General features: G+C 29.0%; 1 long non-coding RNA gene across 1 annotated transcript; it reads right to left on the reverse strand.

Moving 5' to 3' along the window:
• Positions 1-221: 221 nt before the first annotated feature.
• On the reverse strand, positions 222-2,733 carry LOC129315407 (uncharacterized). Its single transcript, XR_008594484.1, has 2 exons — positions 2,188-2,733; positions 222-618 (listed from the first exon to the last, which is right to left on the reverse strand). It is a non-coding gene; the product is annotated as an uncharacterized LOC129315407 (long non-coding RNA).
• Between the last annotated feature and the right edge of the window lie 7,677 nt (positions 2,734-10,410).

The following is a 10,410-nucleotide window of genomic DNA, read 5'->3' on the forward strand; positions in this document are numbered from 1 at the left end:
ACCTATATCCTAAAATTTTGAAAAATAGCCGTGTCCACTCGTATCGTATCGTACCCGACACTCATAGCCGTATTGGTGCTTCTTAGGTCATAATGTGTGAGGATAAATTTGTTTCTCATCCCAATCTCTACTTTGCCATTTCATTGCACATACAAATTAAAAGGACTTTATCAAGAGTCATAATGTGTGAGGTTAGATGAAGTGAAAGTGATGAAAGGGTAAAACCATGAACTGTAGTTTGTGCCATTGTTTTTAAAACCAGACCAGTCGATCAGACTGACAAATCAGCGAACCAACCGTGCATCCAGTTTGGTTTTCTGTTTCAAGGTGGACACAGTTGACCCGAGCCCGCCTAAGCCCATGGGTCAGGCAGGTTGGGTGGCCTGATATTTAAAGAAAAAAAAGGGCTGAAACGATAAAGAAAGAGAACCCAAATGGAAGAAGAATGAAGAAATGTATGAAGATCTGGCAAAATGAGGAACAAAAATGAAAGAAAAATGAAAAAAAAACTAGACTTTATTGTTGAAATTAAACTCGATGCTCGACTGCCCCAGTGAAGCTTAACAACACGATCTTGCCTTCCATAATAAAATGCCGAAGCTAATCCCTCGCTGTCGCCTGACACAGATTTTAAATGGAAAGGTGAGAGCATAATAACAAATAGAAAGGACAGAGGAAATAGCCTTCAGAATCGCGGCTTGCTGACAAGGGCACGTTGCTCTCACTTGTCATGTCTATTCAACGGCGATACTACCTTCTTCTGCTCAGTAGAAAGGAGGGAGGAAATAGCCACATAAAAGAAGAATTGAAAAGAAGTGAGTGACTCCTTCACAGCATCCAACACTCTTTTTTTGCTACAACAGTACACGTATCCATTGTTTATTGCTCCGGCTCAGGCTTTTTTGTTTTTTTCATCCTAGACTTAACCTCTAGAAATCTATAACAACATTATTTATTATTTACACATTTAAAAAACTCTTTATTTTTTCATATACAAATATTAATAGTAATTAATTATTAAAGTATAATATTTTATATTTTATCAAAATAATATAATATTTCATTTTATTTTTAAATGAAATTATATTTCCTATATCTTTAATATTATAGACTAGTTTTTATTTTTTTAATCTGCAAATTTTTCTCAATTTAATCTTATTACTAGGTAAATTTCTTGTTTTTAAAATATTTTTATTTGAATTAATCTATGTAAAATTAAAAATAAATTAGTTTCTATGCTCCTAGTTTCACTCCCGGTTGAACCCCCAACCCTTGATATTGACTGATTCAATCATGGCTCAATTTTCAGTATTTTAATTTGTGCTAAGCATCTGTATGAAGAAATTCCAAACATGGGGTGAACTCATTCACTCAAACCAACATGCAATTGTGAGGATCAACTTTTATCCTTTCCCTTATCTTCTTCTTTCACTGTTTACTTCTATTTTTCTGAACTTTTTTCCTTTCCTTTCCTTTTTTTTTTTTGAATATATACACCAAAATTTAGAGCTCAACATGATAATTTTAATTGCTTCTATTCCTTGAATTCCTTCACTAGATCGTAATGCTTGGCATGTTGTAAAGTAATGGTAAGAGGGAAAATTGTGTTGCTTTGGACAAAAGGGCTATTTTTTTTCTTTTTTTATAGAAATAAGATGAAGGCACAGTTGGGTGAAGCAAAGGATTTGTGTAACAAACCCCAGACCCTCAGATAAAATTGCCCATCAAAGGGCAGAATGACAAGTGCTTAAGCACATTGGTAACCAGAAACATAAAGCATGTCTTAGATAAGCAGCAAAAACAGGGCAAGGTCTATGAAAAGCAGGTAACCTTAGAAATACAGAGTAATCGCACCAATTAAATGTGCATAACAATAAAGCATTTAGAACTATCTCAGATAAGTAGCAAAAACATGACAAAGTCCATTAAAAGCAGGTAACCTCAGAACTATAGAGCATTCCCACAAGTTAAATGTGCCTAACAGTAAAGTATTCAAAATAATCAGACCAAATCTTTCTCAAAACAGAGAATTCATCATGCGAAGATCTACAGAACTCAACCCAAACAACATTCAAAGCAACCAAATATGCACAGCATCCAGGGATTTGAACAATCACATTAAAACCCAAGAACATGCCCTACTTAGTGATTATGCATAAATGAGATATAATGGAGCGGGATACTGACCGGTAGTGCGGTCGACCGAAGCAAACACAACAAGGAGGAGTTTAATTGCACGGAAAATTGGGAAACTAAACACACCAACAGAATGATAAAAACAGATATAGGGGAAAAAACCCGAGAGGGCAACCGAGAACCCCAATTGCGTCAACTAGATGGAAAGCAAACTCGAGCAAGTGAAAGGGAAGATGCGACACAGAGAAAACGAGAACAGCCCCCAGCATAACGACAGAATGGATGGATGAAACAGGAACTAACGTCGACGGCACTAATAGAGATGAATCAATGGTGAACAATAGAACCATGATGCCAAGAAGAGATGGGAGAACACGGTAAAAGAAGGTGGACGAGATGGGGTGAGCAGATGCGAAGAATGGGAGGCTAGGTCTAGAAATAAAATGAAAGCTATGAAATGGAGAAGCCACAAGTGAGGATCGAAGTAAAGATTAACTCACAGGGATTAGGGAATCAAGATACTTTCGCCAGAGTTTAGTCATTCATGTCTCCCACTACAGTCACACCGATGCTGCTTATTCAAACAAGACGACAGACTCTAATGTTTCCTCTCTCACGGATTCAAGTAAAAAGTGATATTATTTCGGCCTTCTAGCCTTTTGAAATTGGCAGCAGCGAGTGAAGTGTGTTTGGATGTTGATGGATCGTTACGTATTGGAATTGATAAATGTGAAAGGGTCTGTAGGGAGTAGGGACTGCCAATTCAATTTGTGTGCCAGCAACTTGGGTTGACATAAAACAAATTGATTTTTTTTAGCTCATTAGGGTATATTTGTTTTTCAATTTAAGTTATAATTATTATTTATATAATTTATTATAGTTTTAATTTTTATTTTTTTTCTAAACTAATGAATGAACCAATATATTCTAAAAAAATTAAAACTAATTTTATTTTAATTTGTAAGTAGTGAGAAATTTCAAGAATGTTTATATTTTTAATTATATATGAGAATAACACATAACAAATAAAAAGTTGTTATTTATATTTTAATTTATAAAAGCAATAAGTGATAGATCTAATAATATTTGTTGAAGGATAAATTTTCTTCTAAAAGGGCAGAACTTAATAATAAATTGTTTTTAATTAGTTTCAAGATTTTTCTTATATTAATCAAAAGTAGAGATAGAAGACTAACATATTCATTCTGAGGCAACACTTTCAAAATAATAATAAGTTAAGATAAACTATGCTGTTAAATAAATAAGGTCTCATGTATGGACTTGCTTGCCTCTCCCCCTATGAAAGCCTCATGCTCTACTACTGAAAAGAGAAGCAAGAAATGTTAAAAAGATAAATAAATATTTATTTAAAATAGATACCTGATTTTATTTTAAATGTGTTGTTACAAAAATGAATGTGTTAACCTTTTATACTTGTAGATATGAGAAAATTTTCAAATTAAAATAAAAAATAATTTTATTATTAAGTTGTACATATAAAATTAATTAGTTTTAATAATTTAGTTATTTTTATATATAAGTAATTTACACATTACGTACTTCAATACTCTATTAATTGTACAGTATCAAAATAAAAAAAGGAGAAATGTCAATTCGTTTCACTCAACTAATGTTTCTTATTTTATTAATTAAACTTGCTTCAAATTTTTTTCTTGATGATTTAATATTTCTTATTCAAAGGATAACTTATTCCAATTTTCTTTGGCAAAAGGCATTCCAAATTTGTTGCACATAAAACTCTTTTGCCTTTATTACCTACTGCTATGTTATTTTTCTTTTTTCTCGAATGATTATGTTTATTTTTTTGGTTCCTTGGTTCTGCGTTCACACACACACATTTGCACTTATGATTATGATGGAGTTCAAATTTATATATTTTAAATCTTTAATTATCTTTGCAAAATTCACTATGCTAGATTGGATTTTATAATTTATGGTGCTAAATTTTCTTATGTTTGGATTAGGTAGAATGAAGGGTTATGCAAAATGATATTACCAAGGATTTGGAGCATTTCATGTAATGTATAGCATCATTCTAGAAGATAATGAATGAAAGTATTTATAAATTAATGTGGATCAAATTGAAAAGGCCCCATATTAGGTTTATTTATGTGACTATTTTTATACATAAGTAGTTTACTTGTACCTAAATAATATGTTAATTGTGTGGTATTAATTTCAAAAATGAGTTATATCATTTTGCTACACATAGAATTAGTGTTTCTTTTTTTAAGCTCACATCAAATATTTTTCTTGACAATTTAAATATTTTTTATTTAAATGGTGATTTAAATATTAATTTTTTAAAGTAATTGTTGGGTAATTCATTTTGAATTTCAAACTGTAGAGTTGAATTTTTATCATTTGTAAAAATTAAATTTATAATTTTATTATAAATTCTTTATTTATATTTTTATTACAAGTTTGACATTTATAATAAAAAAAGTAGATAGATTAAAACATAATTTTAAAATTATGATTGACTATATTTATCTGCAACATTCAATGTTAGTAATTTAAATATTTTAACCTCACATCAAATAATTTAATTCTGTCATTTTGTTGCACATAGAACCAATATTTTTTTTAAGCTCACAACAAATTTTTTTCTTGATAGTTTAAATATTTTTTTAAATGGTGATTTAAATATCTATTATTTAAAATAATTGTTAGGTAATTCACTTTGAATTTCAAATTGTAGGGTTGAGTTTTTATCATTTGTAAAAATTAAACTTATAATTTTATTATAAATTATTCATTTATATTTTTATTACAAGTTTGACATTTATAATAAAAAAAATAGATAGATTAAAACATAACTTTAAAACTACAATTGGTTATAGTTGTTTGCAACATTCAATGCTAACAACTTTAATATTTTAAAATAAAATTTTAATTTTTTTTAAAAATAGTTGGTTTACTATAAAATTATAGTGATTTATCTTAAATTTAAATTTGTTAAATGACCTAAATCTACTTATTTAATGAGTATATCAATTATATCATTAAATAATATTAATACTTAAAAATTATCAAAATGTATTTTCTTATACAATTTTAAAATAACTCTCAAAATGAAAAGACTCCTCACATTTGTTGTCTTTTTAAAAAAGGAAGAATTTCATTTAAGGAACTAAGAAAAAATATATTTTTTGGTGGGTCCCAAAAAATTCTAAAACTTTAGTTCAGTCCTCAGAGATTAAATTAAAAATAAATTGAATGTAAAAAAGATGAAAATACCCTTAGTTCAAATATTTTTTTAAAAAAATACCAATCACCGTCGCTGGTGGCTGGAGAATTATGAAGAATTAATTTCTCCAAAGGTAACCAAGGTGAATGTAAAACCCATGACCTCTTTGTTCATTAAAAGATTTTCGACCACCAAGCCATTCAACCCATTCAATTTTATTATACAAAAAATTATATATATAGTAAACCTTGTTTCCAAACCATTTGATTATTACGTTACTTGTTAATTGCGTAACTTTACTTGTTAATACCTTAATAAGACTTGTTAATTACTTAACTTTTCCTGTTAACCCTATGACTCCAACAACAGAATTAAATTACTTGTTAATCGCTTAACTACATTTGTTAATACCTTAACAAGACTTATCAATTACTTAACTTTCTTTGTTAAATTCGGAACTCCTGCAAACAGTACATTACTTATTAACTAAATAACTTTATTTATTAATACCTTAACAAAACTTGTTAATTACTTAATAACTCCAAACAACAGAACTAAATTACTTGTAACTGCCCATTTGAATTTCAGTTGGGTATAATAGATTATGAAAATAATTAATTAAGTGGTAGATTTTAATCATAATTGATAATGTTATAATGCAATATGTTTGGATACTATTTTTTTAAAATTAATTTTAATAGAATTGAAGATGTTTAGATAATTTAATTAGAATTAATTTTAGCTATATAAATTACTATATAATTTAATTCTTAAATACCAAACATCAATTTTTTGAGGATATAAAGTTTGAATTTTATTAAAAAAAAAAAGTTAAGAGAAGAGAGTTTAGTTTTATTTTTATTTAATGTTGTGCCTTGTTTATAATTTTTTCTTGGGCTTTTCTTTATAATTTTTCCCAACACTTTTGATTAACTTTTTGTGGAAACCTAATAAGAGAGCTTACAAAAAAAAATGCACGTTTAAGCCAATAATCAATTTTTGATTTTTTTTTGGTTGTTTGGATAACTTGGCTCAAAAAATTGATTTTGGGCTAAAAAATTAATTATTACTCTTATCCAAACAGATACTCAATACTTTAGCAAGATTTGTCAATTACTTAACTTTTTTTATTAAGTCCATAACTTCCACAACAGTATATTACTTGTTAATCACATAACTGTACTTGTTAATACTTTAACAAAACTTATTAATATGTTAACAAGACTTGTTAATTACTTGAATGTACCTGTGAAATCAATGACTTCTTCAACTAAACTACATTACTTGTTAATCATATAACTTTACTTGTTAATTACGCAACAATAATTGTTAATTGCATTACTTAACTTGTTAATACCATAACAAGACTTGGTTAACTGTTGTTCCGAAAAAGCAACTAAATTACTTGTTACTTGCATAATTTGTTAATTTCTCAACAATGCTTGTTAATTATCTATTGTCACTTATTAAATGAATATATAATTTACATTAAAAACTTGAGTTTGTTAGATAACAAAAGCGATGATAGTCAAGTCCTCCTTATCAGTATTCATCAAACTAGCTAGATACTCAATTATATAAGTATATATATCTATATATATATATATATAGAGAGAGAGAGAGAGAGAGCAATACCCTTAAAAAATATATTATTAACAATTAAAATTAAAGAAATGACAAGCTATATTAGGCTTTTAACAAATATACTTCTTGTCATAATACTCAAGAGGTTTGAAAATAAGATTTATTATATAAATAATTTTGAGGGAGTCACAGAATTAACTAGTAAAGTTGCGTAATTAACAAGTGAAGTTGCACAATTAACAAGTATTATTATATAATTAACAAGTAATGTAGTTCAGTTGAAGGAGTTATGGATTTGACAAGTAAATTTAAATAATTAAAAAGTTATGTTAAGGTATTAATAAGTACAGTTACACAATTAATAAGTAATATAGTTATATTGTGGGAATCACAAACTTAACAAGAAAAGTTAAGTAATTGATAAATTCTGTTAAAGTATTAATAAATATACTTGTGAACACCGTATTTTGTCCGGGCATTTTTTTTTTAATTTTAATAATAAAAAATCAAAAAATATAAAAAATATAAAAATGAAATTTAATCCTTTTAGGATTATATTTTCAAAAAAAAAATCTTGCTCAATTTTTTTTAAAAAAAATCTCTCTCAAATTATCCCAACCATTCAAAGATATTGGGAATCAATTTTTTTTTTAGACTCAACTTTTTTTTTAAATTTCTCTCCTTAAATTTTTTCCATTTAAAAATATGTATTTTAAAACTAAACTTTTCTTTCTCTCCCTCAATCTAATTAACAAAAAAAAAAGCATTAAAGAATGGCTAAAAAAAAAAGGAAGAAAGCATCAGAACACACGCACACACATACTCTTTCGGCCATGTGCAGAAAAAGAAGAAAACAGCAGAAAAGAGACACGAAATGCAGAGACACAAAATGCAAAAACAGCAAAGAAATGCAGAAACAGCGAAGAAACACAGGCACAGAGACGCAGAAATAAAATAAGCATACACTTTCGGCCATGTAGCAGGAAAAAGGACAGAAACAACAGAATGCACGAGCTGCAGACGCTGAAAGAAACAGCAAAAAACAGACATGAAACGCAGAAGAAGCAAAACAGAGCATAAAGAACAGTAAGCAACCGGAACACGTACGCATATACTTTCGGCTGGCAGGAGAAAAGAAACAGAACTAAGGATGCACGCATGCATGAAGGAAATGGCACAGCAGAGAAAACAGACGGGACAGCACAGAAAATAGAGACAGAAATGCAGAAAAACAGAGCAGACTTCGGCGCACACAGAAAACGCAGCAGAAAGGAAAAGCGGAGCAGGAAAGCAATGATTCACCTCTTCCATCCCCTATATAAGACTGAATGAAATACAGAGGGATGGACAGTTTTTTGGACTGAAAGAAAGGAAGAGAGAAACAGACAGACAGAAGAAACAGAAAACAGAGCACAAAAAAAAAACGAAGGAGAAGAGAAGAGAAGAGTGACCGAGAAGGAGGGGGGAAGCAACGTAAAAATATATACAGAGGAGAGAGAGGACCGAAAGAGGTGAAACAGAGGCTGAGAAAGGCTATTCCGGCTGGAACAAAGTAGAGGAAACGAAGAAGAGGAGTGCGTTTTTTTGGCTGGAGAAAGGAAGGAGAAACGTACGTACGGAAGAAACAGAAAACAGAGCACAAAAGGAAAAGAAGAGAAGAGGCGGAGAGGAGAAAGAAGAAACAGAAACGGAGAGGAGAAAGAAGAGGCTGAGACAGATCTGGACGTCCCATACACGCAGGTTCTTGCTTCTGAATCCAAAATATACGTGTTTAATTTCTGTTTACTATTCCAAAATGGATTTCATGTTTAAATGTTTTGTCTCATATTTTTCAGCTCCCAAGTGATTTCATTGCAATTGTCATATTTTTTTTTAAGAAAAGAGGGTTTGAAAAAGAAATAATAAAGAAATTGCAAATGATAATTTTTGTTTTCTATCATAGCTAAGCTAAATTTGATTATTAGGCACAATTTCATTTCAAATACAGAATTAGTGTAATTATTAAGCGAGGTCTTTTAATGTGTATATTAACATGTATGAGCATTATTTTTTTATCTCCATTAATTCTAAGGTCCTTTACTTGTCAATAATATTGTTACACTCATACCGTATGACACTTTCTATCCACATGTACAATTGTATAAAAGATTAAGAGGAGAGAATTCAATTCTCATCTAAAAAAAACAAATGAATAAGAGAAGGTTTCTTGTATTTTATTAACTTGCCGTGTGAGATTTTAAGAATTTTCGCAGGCATTTAAAGTGATCTTATACCGTGTAAATCAATAAGATTTCGTAGGTATAGAGATCCAATTTATATGTACAATCAATGGTTTCAATGACCAACCGTTAAAACCAACTGTCTTTTTATAATCTAAATAATCCATTTAAGTTCCGTGTAAGATTACGAGAATCTTTGTAGAGACTTAAATTAATCATATTATCGTGTGGGATAATAAATCCTCGCAGATATAGTGATCATCCATTTTTATAATAAATAAATAATTTTTGTAAATAATCATATAGTATACAATTTAAGAAACTTAATTAACCAAATTAATATATTTAAATTGTAACCATATTTACCAATTATATCTTTTAGTCATGTGAGATTTTTGAATCTCCGTAGGCTTCTAAGATCATCGTGTTATCGTGTGAGTCAATAAGACTCTGCAGATATAACGATTTAGTTTTTAAAATATATATACATATATATTATATAATTAATTAAATCAATTAATTAAATTTAATTCCTGTATCGTGTGAGATTTTAGAATCTCCGTAGATATTTAGGATAATCATATTACCGTATAAGTCAATAAGGCTTTGCAGGTATGATGATTAAAATTCTTCAAAACATGTATATACATACTTAAAATATATTTTTAATACTTAAAATGTACATAAGAATATAAATAAATAAATTAAATTGCCAAACTCTTCTATCATGTGAGATTTCAGAATCTTCGCAGATACTTAGAGCAATTGCATTACCGTATGAATCAATAAGGTTCTACAGGTACTGCAATTAAATTTCTAATCATAAAATATAAAGAAAAATAATTTTAAACCCTTTCCTTTCTTTATTCCAAAATTCAAAAATCCAGAAAATAATTAAAATTAAATTACCTTTTGCAATTTAAAACACACATATCAAAATTTCAGAAATTGTTTTATTTGCAAAATGGTGAATTATTTATAATTAATTTCTCTTCAAAAAAATATGTTTATACCAACAACTTTTAAGCCCGAACTACGTGGACTTTGATCCCCATCACAGGGTACGTAGGCCTCAGAGTCAGATTCTGAGTCAAGTCCGTCCTCCCTCGTAAATAAATAAACATTTCTCACATAATTCTTATCATTTTTATCAAACACATGAATACAAGAGGGATAATTAAAATAATTATAAAACCATACTAAAAGAGCACAACAAACTTCAGGTAACTGTTCTGACGAACGGGTGTTGTGGGGTGCCTA

This window comes from Prosopis cineraria, unplaced genomic scaffold (assembly GCF_029017545.1).
Source record: "Prosopis cineraria cultivar Desert tree isolate PC_DT_omini unplaced genomic scaffold, ASM2901754v1 PC7, whole genome shotgun sequence".
Taxonomy (NCBI): Eukaryota; Viridiplantae; Streptophyta; class Magnoliopsida; order Fabales; family Fabaceae; genus Prosopis; species Prosopis cineraria.